The 10279-nt window shown below is 40.0% G+C and overlaps 1 pseudogene; it reads right to left on the bottom strand.

The window, feature by feature from the left end:
- Positions 1 to 6570: 6570 nt before the first annotated feature.
- On the bottom strand, positions 6571 to 7217 carry LOC127232949 (speckle-type POZ protein-like; annotated as a pseudogene).
- Positions 7218 to 10279: the final 3062 nt, after the last annotated feature.

Raw genomic sequence — 10279 nt, 5'->3', positions numbered from 1 at the left:
TACAATATTGAAGAAATGTGGAGAGAGAGAACAGCCTTGTCTTGTTCCTGATTTAGAGGCTTAAACTTCTATCCATTCAGTTTGATGTTGGTTGTTGGTTTACTGTATACTGCTTTCATTATGTATAGGTATGTTCCTGTTATCTCTGATCTCTCCAAAACCATTATCATGGAAGGCTTTTGAATTTTGTTTCAGGCTTTTTCAGCCTCTAGTGAGATGATCATGTGATGGGAGATGTCATTTTGTATATGTTTCTCATACTGGCTAATGAATTAAGCACTGTTGGCCAATAGGAAAGCTAGATAGGCGGGTTTAGGAGACAAGGAGGATTCAAGGAAGGAGTAAGGAAGAGTCAAGATGGAGAGTCTGGAGAGAACAGAACTGCCAGTCCTCCACTCTCGGCAAGACCACGTGGAAATACATAGAAATGGGTTAATACTTAAGACAGAGCTAGCCGATAAGAAACAAGTAACTGGCTAACAGCATAATATTAAATGCAGAGTCTCTGTGCGTTATTTGGGGCTGGCTGGAGCGGCGGCGGGACAAGACCAGGCAGCAGGTGGGCAGAAAAACCATACTCCTTACAATCATGTGGTTTTTCCTTTTCAGTTTGTTTATATGGTGGATCACATTGATAGATTTTCCTGTGTTGAATCATCCTTGCAACCCAGGGATGAATCCTATTTGGTCATAGTGGATGATTTCTCTGATGAGTTCTTGGATTCGATTTGCCACTATTTTATTGAGTATTTTTGCATCAATGTTCATGGGGGATATTGGTTATTGGTGTGTTGTTCTCTTTCTTAGTTGTGTCTTTGTGTAGCTTGGTTACCAAGGTAATTTAACCTCTTAAGAAGAGTTTGTTAATGAACCTTCTGCTTCTATTGTGTGTAACAATTTGAGAAGTATTGATATTAGCTCTTCTTTGAATTTCTGGAAAAATTCTGAACTGAAGCCATATGGCCCTGGGCTTCCCCCCCCCCCCGGTTGGGTGTCTTTTGATGCCTGCTTCTATTTCATTAGGCTTTATAGGTCTATTTAAGTTGCTTACCTGTTATTGATTTAATTTTGGTAAGTGATAGTTATCCAGAAATTGTCCATTTCCTTTGAATTTTCAAGTTTTGTGGAGTACAGGTTTTCAAGGTATGAACTAAAATTTGTGTAGGTTTCTTCAGTGTCTATTGTTATGTCTCCCTTTTCATTTCTTATGTTATTGATTTGCATATTCTATTTCTTCTTTTTGATTAGTTTGGATAAAAAGGTTTGTCTTTGTTGTTGATTTTCTCAAAAAAACCAACTCTTTGTTGCATTGATTTTTTTTGTATTGTTTTCCTGGTTTTGATTTTATTTTGATTTCAGCCCTCAAATTGATTATTTCCTGGCGTCTACTCCTCGGTGGTGGGTTTGCTTCTTTTTGTTGTAAGGCTTTCAGTTGTGCTGCTAATTCTCTAATGTGTTTATCCTCCATTTTCTTCATATAGGCACTTAGTACAATGAACTTTCCTTGTTGCACTGCTTTCAAGGTGTGCCATAAGTCTGTGTTTTTGTGTCCTCATCCTCGGTGAATTTTAGGAAGTCCTTAATTTCTTTCTTTATTTCTTCTTTGACCCAGGTATAGTGCAATTGTGCATATTTCAGTTTCCATGGGTTTGTAGGGTTTCTGCGATTCATATTTTTTTTGTTGAATTCCAACTTTAAAGCATGGTGGTCTGATAACATACAGGACTATTCCAATTTTTTTTGTATCTGTTGAGGTTTGTTATATAGCCTAGCATGTGTTTGATTTTAGACAAAGTTGCATGTAGAACAGAGAAGAAGATATATTCTTTCCTGTTTGAATGGAATGTTCTATAGATGACTGTTAAACCCAATTGAGATATAACATCTGTTAGTTTTTTTCTTTGTTAAGTTTCTGACAGGTTGTCCTGTCCATGGGTGAGAGTGGGGTGTTGAAATCTTCCTCCATACGTGTGTGAGGTTTTATTTGAGCTTTGAGTTTTAGTAGCATTTTCTTTAAAAATGTGGGTGCCTTTGTATCTGGGGAATAGATGTTCCTAATTGATACTTTGTGCTGATGGATTTCTACTGTGATGAATACCACATGACCATCTTCATCTCTTTTGACTCTTTTGATTTATACTGGTTGGAAGTCTAACTTGTTAGATATTAGGATAGCCACACCTTCTTGCTTCTCAGGTCCATTGAAGTGGTAGACCTTTTCCCAGCCTTTCCCCTGAGGGAATATCTGTCTCTGAAACTTAGATGTGTTTCTTGTATGTAGCAGAAGGATGGATTCTGTCTTCATATCCATTCTGTTAGCCTGTGTCTTTTTATATGTGAGTGAAACCATTAATGTTGAGGGACAGTAATGATCATTGATTGTTACTACTTGTTTGTTTTAGATTTGTTGTTGGCAGTGGTATTGTGGATATATTTGTCCTGCTTTACCCTTGGGTTCTGGTGAAGTCGGATTATCTATTGCCTCTGTCTTTGTGAGCATAGTTAACATCTTTGGGTTAGAGTTTTCCTTCCAGAACTTTCTCTTTAATCCTATAATGGCTCTATTATGGTATCTCTTTCCTTTCTCACATCTATTCATCCCATAACCCAATCTTCCAGGACCCACATGATCTCTGTTCCTTTCCCTTTCTCCCAACTCCCTCTCTACTCACTGCTGCCCCCTCACAAATTCCCTTCCTCTATTTAATAAGATACACTTGTAGTTTCTGTCAATGAGGCTGGAGAATAAATTCCTCATACTGAATCCTTGCTCCTGTTTTTTTTTTTTTTATTCCCCTCCAGTGTGGGGATTAAAGGAGTGAGCTATAATTCTCTTTTATATTGGTTCAGTCTTGTGTCGATCTGGGTGACCTTGGTCTCACAGACATCCATCCATCTCTTAATCCTGAGTCTGCTAATCCTTTGGTTGAGATCTACAAGGATGAAACCAACTAATAATCTATGCAATAGTGAAGAGGCTACCTTTAATGCCCTTACATGGTAATGAGATTTACAACTAGCTTATATGTCATCCTAGAGCCTTCTTCTAGTAGCTTATGGAAGCAGTAGCAGCCAACCACAGCGAAACACTAGCCAGACTCCTGGAATCCAGTTACAGAATAGGAGGAGTGATGAGTAAGGAGGGCAAGACCAGCCTGGAGAAACCCACAGAATCAGCTGACCTGAACAAGGAGTAGCTCATGCACCCCAGTCCGATAGTTGGGAAAATAACATAGGACCAACCCAGAACCCCTGAAAGTGTATGTTAGTTAGGAGGACTAGACAGTCTATTGGGCCTCTGCTTAGGGATCAGTACTTATCCCTAGTGTTTAAATGAACTTTGGGATCCCATCCCATATGGGATACTTTCTCTGCCTAGACACATTAGGGAGGGCCTAGGCCCTGCCCCAAATGATATGACAGACTTTGGAGACTTCTCATGGAAGATTCACACTCCCTGGGGAGCAGAAATAGATGGGCTGGGGTTTGTGTGAGTGGTAAGGGAGGATGAGAGATTGTGGGAACTGGGATTAACATGTAAAACAACATTTATTCAAATGTTAATGAATAAATAAATAAGATCCTGATTCCTAGGATTAAATGTGTATATCACTACCTCCTAGCTTCTGTCTACAGGATATAAAGGTATGTGTTTAGCTTCTATGGCTTGTGGCTGATATTGCTTTCTGAATTCTCAGGCAAGCTTTAATAAATCAGAAATAATATATTACTATAAATTTCTGGAATATGTTGAGGAGGATGGACATTAACTCTTTAAATGGCAGGTTGATTGCTATGGCAAAACTCTCTGGCATTGGGTTACTTTTTGGTAGGGAGACTTTTAGTGATTATGCTAGTTTACTAGGGTTTATCTATCTGTTTAAAATACTTATCTGTTCTTTATTTCTTTTTGGTAAGTAAGAACTATTATTTCTGATTTTCTGTATCTTGGTTCCATTTCACTTTGAATAGTTTGAATTGCTTTTCCTTTTGAATAGCATGAGGCTGAAATCTATTCTTTTTTTTTTTTTTTTGGATATATATGAGAGTATACATTTTTTGGAGTATAAATTTTGAGTCCTGTATTGTGATGTAGTCCCTTGCAATTTTGTCAGAGTGGGTTCTTGGCTGCACTGGAGAATGAAGACCAGAGATAATGAGGGATATCAACCAACAATGACGATTAATTCCTACATTTTGTTATTATACTTTTGGTATTAGTGGCAATAGTGTGTGTTTCCCTATTTTTGCCTTAATTACGCTGAAATTATTTATTTCCTGTGTTTTTCATGGTTGTAGTGCATCTCCTTAGGTTGGAGTTTTCCTTCCACTACTTTCTGTAGGTGTGCATTTGTACATGAATATTGCTTGAACTATGTTTTATTTTGGAATATGTTAATAATTGAAAGTTTTGTTGGGTATAGTATTCTGGGTCTACATGTGTGATCTCTTAGGATTTGCTTCACATCTGTATAGGTTCTTTTGGCATTTATAGTACCTTCAACACCTGAAATTCTTAGGGTACCCAACAATAGTTTTGCAGTTTCCACTGAGATTCGAGGGATAAGACCTGGAGACACAAAGATTCTCAGAGCAAGTCAGAGGAAAGAATGTGTATTCAGTGAAGTCTAGAAATAACACACCTGCATTCTGGGCCCCAAGACTCCCTCTGATTGGTTTCTGCCTAATGCTTTGGAGGAATATGACACCTGTGCCTGGTGTGTTATCTCTGCATGAGTAATCAGATTGAAACTTTCTGTTTGGACACAGGAGAAGTTGGCCATGCCAGTTCCACATCCAGAATATTGTGAGATGTCACCAGATTCCATGGTGGAAGTACCACTCAGGCCAAAAAATCCATCACTCCCATAACACCAGCTGTCTAAAATAAAGCAAAACACCATGTCCATAGTGATGAGGAAACTGTAAATGTTGTAACTATTGTTTGGCATCATACTTCTGCTTCTGGATAACTCTTTGTGTTAACAGAATAGTGTCAACACAGCATATGGTATCTGTGATTAAATGCTCACCCCAGAAGGCTCCCTGGTACACTGGGTTTCCTAACATCCAGTACAATTGTCAGCCTAGTAAGACAGATTTCTACTGGCTCCAATCCATGTCCCAGCATTTATGTCTCTCTTAAAGACCTCCATGTATAATAAGTTCTCTGGGGTTGTAGATTTTAGGATGTGGATTGTCTGTCACAAAGGTATAATGATATAGTTTTCTTTTGCTTTTTAAAAATCCATTTGTCCAAATCCTTGATTTTGGTTTAATTGGAAATTTTAGAAATAAATATTCTTGATTTCCTATAAAGCAACTTACAAACATAGTATTACAAACATAGAAACCAAGGAAAGCAATTTCTTTTTGCAAAGTGCATATGATTTGGCAAAAATCTGGCTTCCACACATACATGGATATGTTTTATTTAATCTTTGAAACCTAACTCAATGGGGAGCTTGGTTGGGATTAACCTCTACGTCAATGACTCCAGTCTAATTATGAACGAGTTGTCAAAGAAGAACAAAAATGGACAGAGGAGGACAAGTGAAGAGAGACAAAATCCCAGATATTGAATCTGTTCCCAGAAAAATAATTCATTTTTGTACATGGTGTGGAAGGAAGAATCATTTTCCCAATATCTAAAGACAGATCCATAGTTCAGGTGGAGAAAGTATGGATTCTTACTCAATGGACTTCATTCTCCCTTTACAAAATCAATAAAGACTAGATATCAAAAGACTCTGCCAGATGCAGCTGTCTTCTTCCCTTTCGGCATCCACACAACATTTTCCACAAGAGCATGAGGGTATTTCATCTGATCTGCCAAGAATAAGTGCAAAGAAACAGGAGTGAGGGCTTTTTAACTGTTGTGGCCCTGAGGATGTTGCCCAAAAAACCAGAGCTGAGCAGAAGTGGATGCACTACAATGGGCTTCTTCAAACAGAAACACTTCGGAATCAACAACCTGACTCTGAATTTTTTTTCACTACATATTATATTTGGTTAACAGAGATCAGTTTATCCACAGAGATAAGAAGAGGTCTTTAATCCTCTGGATCCCCAGTTAGAGATCATTGAGAAGTCACCCATAAACACTGAGTGCTGAACTCATGAACTTGTTCTCTACTTGAAAAACAGTTGCTTTGGCCAACTGAGTCCACCCTCCAATTCCAACACACTGAGATTGGAGGGGGAAAATGTCTTCTTTCTTGTCTAGGTCACTTGTAAGCAAACTTTCATGTTTGTGCCTTCCTTTTCTCTAAATCCTTGACATAAGTTCTCCTCAGTCTAGTCCTCACAGGTTCCCCCAAGAACCCTGTTGAGATGTGCTTGGGGTGAAGAACTAAACAAAATCCCAGTATTGAAATGATTGGACAGAATGCAAAGCAGTACAGCAACTATGTAGAGTATGATAAAAGACAGTACTCCCCCTACCACAACATGTCAATCAACTCATTTATGGCTGTATTAAAGGCATGAGTCCCCAAGCTGTCTTTCCCCAGATTCTCTGTAAATCCTACATATGTCCCCCACTCTATGCAGGTGTCCCTGGTAAAAATGCTAGCTGCTGCTTCTGGAATACACCTGTATGTTAAAGCTGAGAGGGTCTAAAGATTGCCTCAGGCATTTGAGAGGGGGCTTCAGTAAAGAAGACTGTGCAGAAGCTAGGGAGCTTCATGCTTTAGCCACTAAATGGGGATATGAGCCCACCATTGTCTTCCAGTTTGAGGTATCGAGACCTCTGAAACATGAGCTGTAATGAAATTCAGTGCCTGGGTTTTCAGGTGCCCTGCACTGTGCAGATCAGCCAGAATGAGAGTGTGGCCAGCATTCTCCACAGAGAGGTCCTTAAGGAGGCCATCCTGACAAATGACCTTCAAAATCTGCAGGCCATACCTGTCAGCAGCTGCCAGGATAGCATCTGCCATGCTGTGGAGGTCTGCTACCTTTCTGGTGTAAATGAAGCCCATCATTGCCGTGAACACTTGTTGCTCCAGATCATAGATCTCAATGTGGTTCGTTCTGCTCTCCTCCAAGTTATGTACAAATATGGCACTGAAAACTGGAGAGAGAGTTGGTATGATGGTGGTGTGAGCCTGAAATTCCTTGCCAGCTACCCCCAGGCCACAGTCTGTAAATAGGGAATTCTCCCACACCTCTGCTAGCTCATCTGCCATCATGCAACTTTGAACCTGGATCTCTGGCATCGTGCTGTGTTCAGTGAGAGTCAAGGAATCTTGGATCAGGTCCACATTGCAGAGGAGAGTGTGCTCATTGTTAGGGAGAAGCCAAGGCTCTTGGGACAAGAGGAAATAACAAAGAATGAGTTTTTGAGTCCCATGTATTGATTTTTCAGAATCTTGGGCTCTTGGGTTTTCTATCCTTCAGAATAGGTGATCCAAATGTGCAGTTTTTCCCATATTGGTCTCTGGGCAGCTGAGCAGTGCTAGATAAACTGACAAGTAATCTTCGCTTTCTTCATTGACCCCGTTCAGGTATACTTTCAGACACCATTTGTCTCCTGATGAGAAGATTGGGATTGTATTGGCTTCCTTCATTTCCCACAGGAAAAAAATGAAAGTAGCTTATGGTCCAACTGTAGGAAAATTTCTGAATACTGATCTCTTTTTAGCTCCAGCTCTGGCTCTCAGCTGCCCTGGCCCCTGACTTATCTGGGTATGGTCTTTTGAAGGTTACCCTGGATCCAATATGTAGAACTAGGACTTTTTCTTCTTCAACCTGTGGGTCACAATTACAGATATCTGTAATATTAAAAATAAAAGACCCAGAGACTGATATTGGGGTTCAAGCTTCAAGCTGAGGATGAGAGAAGCAAAGCATCCAAGCCACTAGTTCTTGCCTCTACCTCAAGCCCCATAAACACGGCCCAAGCATCAGATCAGGATTAGCGTGTGTCCCTCTGTGTCCAAATGTTCTTGTTGGAAGTAGAGCTACCTAATTCAACTGAAGCAGAATATTTCTCACTGCAGAGCTCTGCATGTTAGGATGTTAGTTTATTCCAGACCAGGAACCAAGAGTATCCATCAGAAGTGTGTTTTGGTTATTGTGCTATATGAAGATCCCAAATTCTTCTCAGTTCAATTATGTTGCAGAGTAGACTTCCATTTCTGAATACTTTGTATCTTTCTATTTTCTTTTTCCTCTAAATTTTTTTAAGACAGTGTTTCTCTGTATTGTTTTGGGGCCTGTCTTAGAACTCACTCTGTAAACCAGGCTGTCCTTGAAGTCACCAGATCCTCCTAACTCTCTGCCTTCCTAGTGCTAGGATTAAAGACCTGTGCACCAATGCCTGGCTGATTTTATGCTTTTAACATTTTAAGACAATGTTATTTTATATACCAATAGCAGTTCCCTTTCAATTCTCCATTAATGTGCACATTCTCCCAACTCCACACCCAATTCACTCTTCAGAAAGCAGGATTCCCACATGGGGGATCAACAAAATCTGTGACATCATTTGAGCCAGAACAAATGACCTCCCACATGTATGTGGACTGAGCAAGGCATCTCTCCACTGGGAATGGGCTCCCAACAGCAGGTTCATACACTAGGTTTAGAATTTTTTTTTCCTTGCTAGTGCTCCCACAAGCTGCCCAAGCTAAGTATCACCCACACTCATAGGGCCTAGTTCAGTCTAATACCCCATTGTCAGTGTGAAATCAGGGACCTCCCACTTGATTCTTGCTCTACTGTTTTCCATAGGCAATCCTCCTTAAACTCGCAAATATTCAGCAGACACTCCCGAATAATATACAAACCAATTTTGCCCCCGGGTGTGGAACTTTTTTTTTTACACTGTAAAGTATGTCTTTTCCTAATGTGCGTTCTGATTCATTTATTGAAGAACTATCTGGCCAATAGCTAGGCAGGAGAGATTAGGCATGATGTGTGGACAGTGAGAGAAACCTAGCATCTACGTGGGTGTATATTGCCAGTAGACTTAGAGCAAGTCTACACATAGACAGCTGACCTGAACAAGGAGGAGCTAATGGGCCCCCAGAGAGATAGCTGGGAAGCCAGCATGGGACTGACTCAGGCCCCCCTGAATATGGGTCTCAGCCAGAAGAACTGTGCAGTCTAAGGGACCTCAGACAGTGGAACCAGGATATATTCCTGGTGCACAAAAGGACCTTGTGAACACATCCCCCGGAGGGATGCTGCCTTAATCTAGAGACAGGAGAGAAGTCCTAATCCCTACTTCAAATGACCTGACAGATCTATATGACCCCACCTGGATGGCATTGCCCTACATGTGGAATTGGGATGGGAGTATGGGAGGGGAGGGTAGTTAGGGTGCATGTGAGGGGGCAGAGAGGGTAAGAGGAAGTGAGGGAGGGAGAGGCAACTGGGATCAACATGTAAAATAATAAAACAAATAAAAAAGAAAAAAATTAGAATGGAATAATACAGATTATGAAATTAGGTTGCAATATACAAGGTATTTCTGAAGAAAAAAATAGATAAAACAAGCTTAAGTAAAAGGCCAAATTTTTAATTAATAATGTCTCCTTGTCATTATTTGTTACTGGCAGTCCTGGTGAAAATTTACAACTACATCTGTTGTCCAGTGTGGAGGTTCAAATAGCCATATTGGGCTTGAGAAGGCTAAGAAAAATTATGGACAAAGAACTTGATGTTGTTTCCTACTTTTTTAACGTCTCAGGAGGCTAGTGCTCGGCATACAGAGGGATGACTAAGGTTATTTCCTGTGGTCTTGAACCAATCATCTATGTAGAACCACACAGCTGACAGACTGGCCCTTTAAGGCTCGACTCACATGGTCTGAGAACACTGTAGACCTACAGACTGCCAGTTCCAGACAAAGGAAACTCATAAAAAGATATAGTATGGCTAAAAATGTGCTTAGGTGCTGAACACAAAAAAGAAAATTGGGTATAGACAGTCACAGAAACAAAATACAAGTTTAAATATAAAGTCTTTAAAGAGAGTAAGTAATATAAAAAATTAGAATGGAAAATATTATAGCACATGGGGTTTGGACCTTATCAGGTAGTTTGTTAATTATGAATGTATTAAATGCTAATGAACAGTGAACCACACCTGCTGAGAAACATCTGATTGTGGAAAGGCCTGGTAGATTAAACCAGCTTACATACTATAGGGATGTCTTGGCTTCAAATTAGAAGTCGAAAAATGTGTTGCTTTGGGGGAAAGGTGGTGCTTTTGTTTCCACATGAAATGAGAAGCTATGGATTCCTTCACAATTAATAAAGATCATATTTGAGTG

Source organism: Phodopus roborovskii, unplaced genomic scaffold (assembly GCF_943737965.1).
Source record: "Phodopus roborovskii unplaced genomic scaffold, PHOROB, whole genome shotgun sequence".
Classification (NCBI taxonomy): Eukaryota; Metazoa; Chordata; class Mammalia; order Rodentia; family Cricetidae; genus Phodopus; species Phodopus roborovskii.
This window is presented reverse-complemented; position numbering and strand designations above follow the sequence as displayed.